At 41.8% G+C, this 11,842-nt stretch overlaps 1 protein-coding gene across 1 annotated transcript in view; it reads left to right on the top strand.

The window, feature by feature from the left end:
* CACNA1E (calcium channel, voltage-dependent, R type, alpha 1E subunit) overlaps positions 1–11,842 on the top strand; it is a 421,935-nt gene that overhangs the window by 198,410 nt on the left and 211,683 nt on the right. The window lies entirely within an intron of this gene.

The raw sequence follows: 11,842 nt of genomic DNA, 5'->3' as shown, positions 1-11,842 counted from the left end.
CTTAATTTTCAAATTTAGTTGCATAAAGTTCTTCATAATATCTTACTATCTTTTAAAATATCCATAGGATCTGTAATGATGTCCTGTCCTTTTTTCATTTCTGATACAGTGTCTGCTTTCTCTCTTTTTATTTACGTATTCATATTTATTAGTTTTGCTAGAAGTTTATCAACTTTATTAGTCTTCTCAACCAATTTTTGGTTTTGTTAATTTTCTGGATTGTAAGTTTATTTTTGTTTTTATTTCTGTTCTTATTTATTTCCTTTCAAATTTGGGGGCTTAATATGCTACTCTGTTTTAATCCTTCTGTGCATTGTTATATCTAAAGTATTATGTATTTCTTATGAGGATTTTTTTTTCTTTTAATTGGAGTCTTTAGTGTCTGTTCATCATAGTTAATAGTACCTGGCAAATCCTAAGTGATCCACCAGAAAATATTTAATGAATGAGTGAATGAGCATCCAGGTCGTTGTCAAGAGCAGGAGATGGGACAGAGATTGTCAGGGATCTGAGTTTGTCCTGCTACAAGGGAACTGGTGCAACTCCCTCGGGGGCCTTTTTTCTCAGTTTACTTGCCCCCTCTGCCTATATTTTAGCCAGTCTTCATGTTTGTCTGCTTCATACCAATCTCCCTGTCAAGGACTTCTGCTTTCCTCCTCTCCCACCTCCATCACTCACAATTATAGCAGCGAGAGGTGCCGCAAACTTAAGTATATAGCACGTTCTCTGCCAACGTTCCCGACGGCCCCTCCTTTTCAATGTTCTCCCAAGGAAAGATTGCCTCCCACACCTCTCCATTACAAAAGAGCCCAAATGACTCCGGGTATTTTAAGGGGCACAACGTTGTGACAGTGACAGAGTGATGTGGTATTAGCACAATGACTCTGTTGGATGTGCCATTAGGGCTTTTCATGTCATCTGGGTGACTGCTGCTTTGTCCACATTTAGCTGGGTGAGCCCCAGAGCTGAGGGAGTTTATTTTCAGTGTGGGAAGAAAAGCTTTTTGGATTTGCATGGCAGTTCCTTTTTTCTTTTTTTTTTTTTAAACTCCAAACTTGATATAGCTTTCCCCCTCTGCCTCGCTTCAGAAGCCCAAAACTAGACAATGAGTCCCGGTGTGATATTAACTTCACCTACGGCTGTGTTTTGAATGCTACAGATGATCCAACTATGAATTGGCTGTGTGTGTGTGTTTATGTGGATATGTGAGACATATGGGCATAGATGAACCAGAGAGCAGTATTCTGAGAAGAGTGACAAGACACCAGAGAAAGAAGGATGGTGGGCATGGCAGATAGAATTCAGAGTGGTACAAGGGACTTCAAGAAATCATCTGGCTGAGTCCCTTGTCCTTGTGTAGGTGAAATATTCTTATCCATATTTTATAGCAAACCACAGTTGAGATCCAGAGATATTTTATTACTTAGGGAAGAAGTCGAGATCTGATTCTGCTAGCCTGTGAATTTCAAAGGTCAAAGACTATATTCGCTTCAATCATTGTTGTATTCCCAGCACCTAATTCAATGCCTAGTAAAGGGTAAGTGCTCAATAAGTATTTGTTGAATGAGCACCAAATATGTACCTACTGCCAGCAAAAATTTCTTTAAGGTTACTCTTTAAGATAGTCTTCAGAGTATCTAGTTAATCTGGTCCTAAAGTACTTACGTCAAAGATTATCACTTCTTTGATTCATAGCTTTATGATAACAGGTAAAATAAATGGCTTTCAGTTTATTAAAAGAGAGTTCTTTCATATAACTAATTTTTAGTGAGCATCTATTATGTACCAGGTACTAGGGATATATCAGGGAACAAAAGCAAATTACTGTCCTCGTGGAACTTTCATTGTAAACAATGTAAAAAGCAAAATATATAAGTAATATACATAGCACATTAAATGGTGATACAATCCAAGGGATGTGGTCAGTTTTGGTAGGGTGGCCTGATGGTGCAATTTTATGTAGGGTAGTTAGGAAAAGTCTCAGCTGACTTTTGAATAAAGACCTGAAGAAAGCTACAGATTAAGCCATATGGATATCTGGGGAACAAGCATTTTGAGAGGGAACAGCAAGTGTGAAGGCCCTGGGGAATGGCAGGAGAAAACCAGGAGGGCGGTGTGAATGGAGCTTATCAACAGAGGGAGCAAGGTCAGGCAGGGGCCTGTAGGTGATGATGAGACCGACTTTTGCTTGGGGTGAGATAGGGAGCCTTTGGCAAGCTTTGAAAAGGCAAAGCCATGGTTCAGCTTAGATCTGAATAGGGTCACCCTGGCTGCTATGCTGAGAACAGACTGGGAGAGGGCAAAGATGGAGACAGGAGGTGATTGCAGGAATCTAAGTGAGAGATGATGGTGGCTTGGACCAGGTGGTAGCAGTATGGCTGGTGAAAAGCAGTAAAATTCTGGATAGATCTTGAAGGAAAGACTGATAGCTTTATTGATGGACTGGCAGTGGGGTAGGAGAGACAAAGGGGGTGGAGGTCAGGGTGATTTGAAGGTTCTTGGCCTGAGCGACTGGTAGGATGGTGAAGCTGGGGAATGGTGAGAGGAGAAGGTTTATGAGGGGTGCATGGGGAACTCGGATTTAGACGTGGTAAATTCGGGGTGGCTACTAGATGTCCACGCAGGATCTTTAGCAGGCAGCTGGATATGTGACTCTAGAGTTCAGAGGACAGGCTTATGGTGAAAAGAATATATGTATTTCCAGGTTATTGTAGCATATCAATGGTTTTTAAGGCCATGAAAATTAGATGTGAGCAAAGCTGATGTCATGCGTTTTATTAGTACGTGGTCCAGATCGGTTTTTCTATGTTGTGGGCCATTGGTTAGTTTCAGGGCCACTGACCCAAGCTAGCTGCATAGTGCCAGTCTGCATTAACCCTACAGGTGAGCCTGGTGAGAGGAGGGGGGCGGATCTGCATAAGCCAGCCTCACGACTGGGAAAGCATCCTCGTGTGTTGAGTCAGCAGTACCATCATCTTTTTTGTGAAGGGGAGGACATCCTGACTGCTATTATAGATATGCAGATACACTCACCTGGATAATGTCATTTCACCACGCTGACACCCTCATCCACATGCTGAGACATGCAGACATGTGCGATTGAATTCATTTCTCTTTTTTCTTCGGGTTCATTCATCTCAAGGTGAGACTCAGAGGTGGAATTGACAGGTGGGTTAGAGATAACGCAGATCAAAGCATGCTTAGGACTGTTCAGTGCTTGGCTGCTTATGAAACCCTGAGAGTGAGCTGCTCCCAACTTCCTGTTGGGAGGTGTTTCTTTCCCAAATGGATTGTGCTACCTTCATAGCTTTACTGGAGGTCCAAAGAGGTAGAAGACTTGGAGAGTTCCCTTAAGGGACTTATCTGGTGGACTTACGTGAAAGTTCAAATAATAATACAAGATGGAAGGTGCTAGAAAGCAGACGTACGATGTAGTCAATATGTATCATGAGGAATTCAGAGAAGAGAGACTCCAGGGTGCCGTGGAGTCAGGAAAGGCTCGTTCACACAGGAGGTGGGGCTCGAGCTGGCCTTTGGGGAGTGGGAGGATTAAATAAGTGAACGCGAGAATGGGAGGGCTTCCTTATGTGGTGTGTGGTTCATACTTACACAGCTCCGAACAGCACTCCGAACAGCACCATCTTCGTCATAATCCAGGTGTGTCATCAGTGACCCAAGTTGGAGACAGACTCCAGGAGGGAAAGAAAGCATGGACATAAACAAGGTGGTGGAGTTACACGTGGAACGTTCACTTGTTTGAAGCTGGTCAAACAGTCATCTACTTGTTCAGCAAATATCTACTCTCCATTATTAAAGAGGAGGTCACACTGAACAGAGTGGAAGATTCACATAGTAAAGTAGTGACAAATATGTGTGGGTTGGGGCTATGGTATGTGAGGCCTTGAATGCCAAGCTAAGGACTTAGAACTTTGCCCCATGGGCAACCAGTAGGTACGGAAGTTTTGGGGTAAGAGGTAGAATGTTTTAAAAATAGTGTTCTGGAAAGATATTTTGGCAGCAATGTGCAGGATGGCTTGGGTTGTGAAGTGACTCATGGTGGGGAAGTGAAGGAATACTATAGGCCAGGAGAAGAGAGTTAGGAGTGTTAAAATAATGCAGTAAGGGTTGAAAGAAAGACATGGAGCCATTTCTAAACTTAGAACCTACATTAGCCAAGTAGGTGCTTTTTAAGTGCTTACTGTAGCCATAGTTCTTTAATATATGTAAAGGGGAGACAGAAAAAATTGAACACATGGCGCTCTCTCTGTTGCCCAAGTCTAATTGTGGCTATAAAATGCGTGTCCACATTGCAAGTCAGCCTGCCAGTGAGTGAGGACAGAACTTAGATAAGCACAAAGAGATATGGCAAGTAGATTTAATAATTGCCAAGATAACTAGCATTTATGGAGCTCCTTAATGGTTTAAAGCATGACTGTGTCACACTTAATTTCACTAAAACCCTATGAAATTGGTATCATCACCCCTTCTTACGGTGAGGAGACCAAGGTGCTGAGAGACTAAATGACCTGTCTATCGTGTAACCCAGCCTGGAAGTGGCAGGGCGTGTCTCAAGCTCTTGAGTGCTGACTCTAGAGATGATGGGCAGGGGAGGGAGGGAGTCTTTCTCCGTCACTAGCTGTTTTCCATGGAGTGAGCCTGACCTTTGCCAGAGCTCTTGCCTGTGCCGAGCCCAGTCTCTCCACAGTGCGGAGGTAGGGCAGCATCTACTCAAAGAGCCCAATTCGTTGGCTGTGGTGAGGGTCAGACCCAGCCCAGCTGTGAGTGTATCCCCTCCTCAAGGGGCACGTAAGACCCTGGCACCTCTCACTGCCAGGAATGCCCCTGGCCGTAATCTCAGTGTCCAGGAGTACAGGGTCCCCACTCCCTGCTCCTGAATGAGTTAGGGCAACAGAACTCCACCGACCCTCCTTGGCACTGATCCACAGAGCTGCCTTGTGCTTATTTCCAGCCCAGCATTGGCTCGTCCAAGGCCCAGATCCTCCATTTCCCTCCCCTGAGAGTCTTCCACGATCACTTGAACTCCGGAAAAGCCAGCTCTTGGCTTAGTAGAGGGCTGTTCTCTTTCAGTAAGTTGGGGACCTTTCACGATTGAATCCCTCCTGATTACGAAGGTGTTGTTAGAATAGTTGGTGGGTACATTCATTTTCTTGGGCTGCCATAAAATAAAATACCACAGACTGGGTGGCTTAAACAACAGAAATTTATTTTCTCATAGTCCTGGATCAAAGTGTTTCTTCTGAGGCCTCTCCTTGGTTTGCGGATGGCAGCCTTCTCACTGTGTCCTCACGTGGTCTTTTTCTGTGTGTGCAGCCTTTGTGTGTCTGAATTTCCTTTTCTTGTAAGGACAACAGTCAGACTGAATTAGGGCCCACCCTAATGGCTTCATTTTAACTGAATCACCTCTTTTAAAGACCATCTCCAGGTACAGTCAGATTCTGAGATACGGCGGGTTAGGGCTTTGACGTGAATTTCGGCGGGGACGGCGGGAGCAGCTCTTCCCCACTCCACGCTTCATCCTCCTGTTGTCTGTACCCTCCCAATCGCACTCCCCACACCTTTTCTGGAAGTTCATTCGGGGCTGGATCCAAAGGATACAAGGGTGGGATCTGAAGTGGTTGCTTAAAACGACCTTGACTGCCCACTATGCTTAGGCACTTTTTCTAGAAACCTCCTAGCAGCAACATCCCCTCACAGTTGGGGCCTCCTATAGTAAAGAAAATTTCCCAATTTGTTCTATTTAGCTAATTAGGAAAAGTAAAAACAGCTCTTTCTTTTCAAATGTGGTACTACACCTGGGACACAATGATTGCCAACCGTCATGAGCTGTGATTAAAGTCCATGTGTCACTCCGCAAACCATCCGCCACCCCATTCTCACTTTTCTGCTCATGCAACCCCTCAGTTAAAATTTCTGCCACCTCCAAGAAGCGCTCTCTAGCTAATTTGGCTCATAATGATATCTCCCTTTTAAAAAAATTATGTAACACTTGACATCTGTATTACTTATTTGACATATGGTATATTGACTTTGGAATCTACTCTTATATACATGTACACCTGGCAAAATATGTTCCTCAAGGACAAGGACCATACTTGATATAGATTTTGTCTGCCGGAGTTCAGCAGAGAGTAGGCACTGAGTAGGTTCTCAAATGTTTGCTGAATGATGAAATGATTAAAGAATTTGTCTGAAGACAGGAGTATTTATTTGGGTCCATAAATTTAGAAATTCCTTTTTAATCAAATAAAGTACTCAACAGATTATTTAGATTATGTGGATTATGAATTTCGAAAAAAATCAAACTGCAGTAAAATACATGTTAAATTCAAAGAACATACAGACATACCTCAGAGATATCGTGGGTTTGGTTCCAGACCACTGCAACGAAGCAAATAGCAAGTTACATGAATTTTTTTGGTTTCCCAGTGTGTATAAGAGTTATGTTTACTCTATAGTCTATTAAGTGTGTGAATGGCATATGTCTAAACAATGTACATACCTTAATTAAAATAGACTTTATTGCTAAAACATGCTAATGATCATCTAAGCCTTCCGCAAGTCTTTTGCTGATGCGGGGTCTTGCCTCGATGTCAGTGGCTGTGACTGAGCAGGGTGCTGGTTGCTGAAGGTTGGGGTGGCTGTGGCAATTTCTTAAAATAAGACAACAACGAAGTCTGCTGTATCCATTGATGCTCATGAAAGATTTCTCTGTGGCTTGTAATGCTGTTTGATAGCATCTTACCCACAGTAGAATTTCTTTCAAAATTGGAGTCAGTCCTCTCAGATTCTGCTGCTACTTTGACAACTAAGTTTGCTTAATATTCTAGATTCTTTGTGATTTCAACAATGTTCACAACCCCTTCACTGGGGTTAGATTCTATCTCAAGAAGCCACTTCCTTTGCTCATTCATATGAAGCAACTCCTGATTCATGAAAGTTTTATTATGACATTGTAGCAATTCAGTCATGTCTTCAGGGTCCACTTCTAGTTCTCTTGCTAATTCCACCACATCTGCAGTTACTTCCTCCACTGAAGTCTTGAACCCCTCAAAGTCATCCATGAGGGTTGAAACCAACTTCTTCCAAATGCCTCCAATGAATCACAGATGTTCTTAATGGCATCTAGAATGGAGAATCCTATCTAGAAGGTTTTCTAGTTACTTTGCTCAGATCCATGAGAGGAATCACCATCTATGACAGCTTTAGCCTTACCCAATATATTTATTAAATAATAAGACTTGAAAGTTGAAATGACCCCTTAATCCTTGGCTGCAGAATGGATGTTGTGTTAGCAGGCATGAAAACAACACTCATCTCCTTGTACATCTCCATCAGAGCTCTTAGGTGACCAGGTGCATTGCCAATGAGAGTAATATTTTTTGAGAGGAGTATTTTTTCCTGATCAGTAAGTAGATCTCAACAATAGGCTTAAACCATTCTATAAACCGTGCTATAAACAGATGTCCTCTCATCCAGGCTTTGTTTCAGTTACAAAACACAGGCAGAGTAGATATAGCATAATTCTTAGGAGCCCTTAGGATTTTCAGAATGGTGGAGGAGCATTGGCTTCAACTTAAAGTCACCAGCTGCATTCGCCCCTAACAAGAGAGTCATCCTGCCCTTTGAAGCTTTTGAAAGCCAGACAATGACTTCTCTCTGTCTATGAAAGTCCTAGATGGTATCTTCTAACATAATGCTGTTTGTTTAGCCACCGTGATCAGTTATCTTAGCTAGAGGTTCTGGATAACTCGTTACAGAGTCTACATCAGCACTTGCTGTTTCACCTTGAACTGTTACGTTGTAGAGATGGTTTCTTTCCTTAAACCTCATGAACCAACCTCTTCTGGCTTCCAACTTTTTTCTGCAGTCTCTTCACTTCTCTCAGCCTTTATAAAGCTGAAAAGAGTTAAGGCCTTGCTCTAAATTAGGTTTAGGCTTAAGAGATTGTTGTGGCTGGTTTGATCACCTATCCAGACCACTCAAATTTTCTCTGTATCAGCAATAAGGCTGTTTCGCTTTCTTATCATTCATATTTTCACTAAAGGTAGCTCTTTTAATTTCCTTCAAGAACTTTTCCTTTGCATACACAACTTGGCCAACTTTCTTTTACTTGAACATTTAGAGGCCGGGGTAGGGTTATTAATTGGCCTAATTTCAATATTGTTTTGTCTCAGGAAATAGGCTTGAGGAGAGGGAAAGAGATGGAAGAGTCATAACACACATAACATTTATTGATTAAGTTCACTAACTTACATGGGTATGGTTTGTGGCACTGCAAAACAATTAGAACAGTAACATCAAAGATCACAGATCACCATAACAAATACTATAATAATGAAACAATTTGAAATATTGTGAGAAATGCCAAAATGTGATAGAGACATGAAGTGAACACATGCTTTTGGAAAAATCACACCAATAGACTTGCTTCATGCAGGGTTGCTACAAACCTTCCATTTGTAAAAAATAACAATATCTGCAAAATGTAATAAAGCTAAGTACGATAAAATGAAGTATGCCTGTAGAACTAATCTCATGGGTTTTACATGTGTGACATAAAGAACAATAGAGCAAGGTTAGAAAGTTCTGCTTCCTGCTCTGCCTTTCATGGACTTCTGGACCTTGGGAAGTTACTCAGCCTCTCCCAGGACCTTTCACCTGGGAAGTGAATGGGGGGACGAGCTCTCAGATGACATCTAGGTTTCACCTTGCATGTAGCTTTCAGTCAATGAATATGGTGCCTGGAGAAAGATTCTGAGACTGTGTCCAAACCTATAAAGAATATCTGGAATGATTAGTCATGCCAAAAAACTCACAGGAGGGAGGACAGGTGGTATAAGTGGAGATGTTCTCTGAGTTCTGAGCAAGACAGTTCTATGTTTATGATTTCAGGGAAAGCACTTCAGAACCTTGTTGGGCCCCATACTCATCACCAAGAACATTTGCTTGCATGCTACCGTTGATAAGTAAGAGTGCTCATTAGCAGAGATTTCTGGTCAGCCAAATGCTGAATGAGTACATAGTATATGACTTGATCTAAATTCAGGAAAATATGCCCAGGGCATAGGACTTCCATACCTAATTTGCTTAATTGCGTTGATGTAACATGTGCAATTAAGAGGGTAATGAGAGTGGTTATCCAAGTGATGACTGGATAATTTTTATTTTCCTGTTTATGCTTTTCTGTATATTTTCTCAATTATTCATGTATTTTTATGATTAGAAGGAGCAAGTCCTATAAAAAAGAATGATGAACACCCTAGCAGGATGAAAGAACAATGAAAAATCTCAATATTCAGTTCATTTCAACAAACATTTATCTTCATCGTTAAATAAACACTATTTAACACTTACAATGTTACAGGTTCTGTGGGAGTTCCCAGTAACTATGATTCAGGACGGAGAGCTGTTCACAGGACGAGATGTTCAGAAGGTATCGAACTAGGTCATGTAGGGAGAGATAGCAATTGATAGAATATGAAAGATGTGGTCACCTCCAGCAGAGAAAAACCAGCATCTGTATCTGGAAAATATAATGTGTTATCAAGGGACCGTGACAGGTTAAGGTGTGTGAGAGGGATCCTATTGAGGGGTGGGGGCAGATTCGGCTCAACAGATAGATCAGACCGAGATTGACATGCTCAGGGCCTCTAATTGGTGGGCAAAGTGGAGCCACTGCAGGGCTCTGAGCAGAGGAGGCTGTAATGAGAGCAGCGTGTTGGGTACACTGACGGTGGCTGCAGGGGGCTCAGAGAGTGTCATCAGGCCAGCACAGTAGTTGAGGATAAGGGAATGCCATCTAGGCATTCTAGAGATTTCAGGAAAAGGTCTTTCAAGATGATAGATAGCTCTGTGAGCACCAGGCTTCTTCACGGTGTTCTTAATTATTACAAATTAGGGAAATTAAAGTTTAAGTTGTGTCACTAACATGCTTATCCGGTGGGTGAGGGTAGGGGTTACTATACTTTTTGGAATTGTAATACAATAATCTCATTGTTTTAGTGTCATGTGTTTTCAATCCACCTCTGCTTTCTTTTTCTGCCCTCTCCCACCCCATGTTATTGGCATTTCATTCATATTCATTTTAGCCTTAAAATGTAGTAATTCATTATTTCTGTATTGCGAAATTCACATTTGAGATCGTTAGAAATATTCTATAATGCTATAAGCTGGAGTTTTTAATAATGGGATTAGTTAAAGCGTATTTTTTAAAAGAGAAAAAAATAACCAGGAAGCTATTGAAGGTGATGAGACGTTGAGATGGGCTGTGTGTCCTTCAGGTGACTGGCCAATGTCAATAACCTCTGAACCCTGTGCCAAATGAAAACCTCGCTGTCCTACTGCAGATGCATGTGTCCAGCTCCTGAGCTTGCAGTAATCACTGGGGGATTTTCTTAGATTCTTCAGCACACCTCTGGGGATGGAAAACTCACTCTTAGGGAATATATGAGACCAAGTTGGAGAGTAAATGTCCATAGCACTTACAGAGTGGATACAGTGGCTTTACTTCTAAAGAAGGACTCTGTGCAACCAGATGATTGTTATTCTATTAAAAAATTGAAATTCTTTCTCCTAGGAGCTCATTACCAGTGGCCTTCTTTGTAGTCTTATAGTTGATTCAAAATTATGTCACTTCTGGAACATGTGAGTTTGAAGTGTGAATGCTATCATATGAATCACTTTTTTTTTTAATTATAGAAAAAAAAGTCTTTTAGGTGAGGTGTTGATGTCAAGATTAACTCAGAGAAAATTGGTTGCAGTTAAGGCTGAATGATAGTGATCATTGCAAAACTCATTAAGAGTCTGAAAAATGAATATTTAGGCTTTACCCTTGACCAAAAACCACTTGTCCCAGAGTGAGATATGGTAGCTGGAAAGTGGCAGCCCAGCAACTCTGAAGTGTAGGCGGGCCTTTCTTTAGGAACCAGGCATGTTCTTGAAATTTGTGTCAATCAGCTTTTTGTAAATGGAATCCTTTTTTTTCTTCATTAAGTTACCGTGTAATTTTGGCAATGTTCAACAATCATTCCTGACTGACTTTGAGTTGGCAGTTAACTGCTAACATTCAGGTTCGGATTTTAGTGCCTCTTGATTTTCTTGCTTGTTTTCTTTGCTTGCTTTCAACAACTATTATACTTAAGGAGCAAATACTACATGTTAGGCACAGTGACAGGTGTTTGGAGTATAAATAAGAATGGCAGATAAATGATTACCTTACTAGGTGGTAAGTGCCCATCCAGGAGTGTGGAAAAGCCCATGAGAGCACAGAGCCCCTCTGTCCAGGGAGGCGAGGGAAGCCTTCCCAGGGCAGGTGCGGCTTGAGGTGGGTGCTGAAGGGTTCAGATACGTGAGGAGGAGCTTGCTTGGGTGATGTCACCCAGACCAGACCAGGATCAGAGACATGATTGGTATGGGCTGGCTAGAAGGACTTGGTGTTGAGTAGTTTCAGTGTTGGAACAAGCAGCTGAGCAGTTGATGGTCTCTGCTTGGCTTGCTACATGGAGTGAGTAGTAGTGAAAAGTTGTTCACCACATTTCTTTCCCTAATAGTCAGGGAAGAGTTATTTTGTATTGTTTTTTTCCCAACTTTTCTGTCAAATATATTTGTGGAGTTTCTGTAGTATGAATTGTCTTACTTCAATCTGGAAGGTTAATCTATATTCATGAAGCAGAGCACCCCCAAATAAGATTGAGAGGGAAAAGAGCATGAACATTTTTTTTTTTTTTATTTCAGAGTATTACGGGGGTACAAATGCTTTGGTCACATAAATTGCCGTTGCACCGTCTGTGTCAAATTACAAGCATACCCATTCCCCAGATAG

Source organism: Propithecus coquereli, unplaced genomic scaffold (assembly GCF_000956105.1).
Source record: "Propithecus coquereli isolate 6110/MARCELLA unplaced genomic scaffold, Pcoq_1.0 Scaffold146, whole genome shotgun sequence".
NCBI classification, from domain to species: Eukaryota; Metazoa; Chordata; class Mammalia; order Primates; family Indriidae; genus Propithecus; species Propithecus coquereli.
Note: the sequence above shows the minus strand (reverse complement) of the source record. Positions and strands in the feature narration are given on the sequence as shown.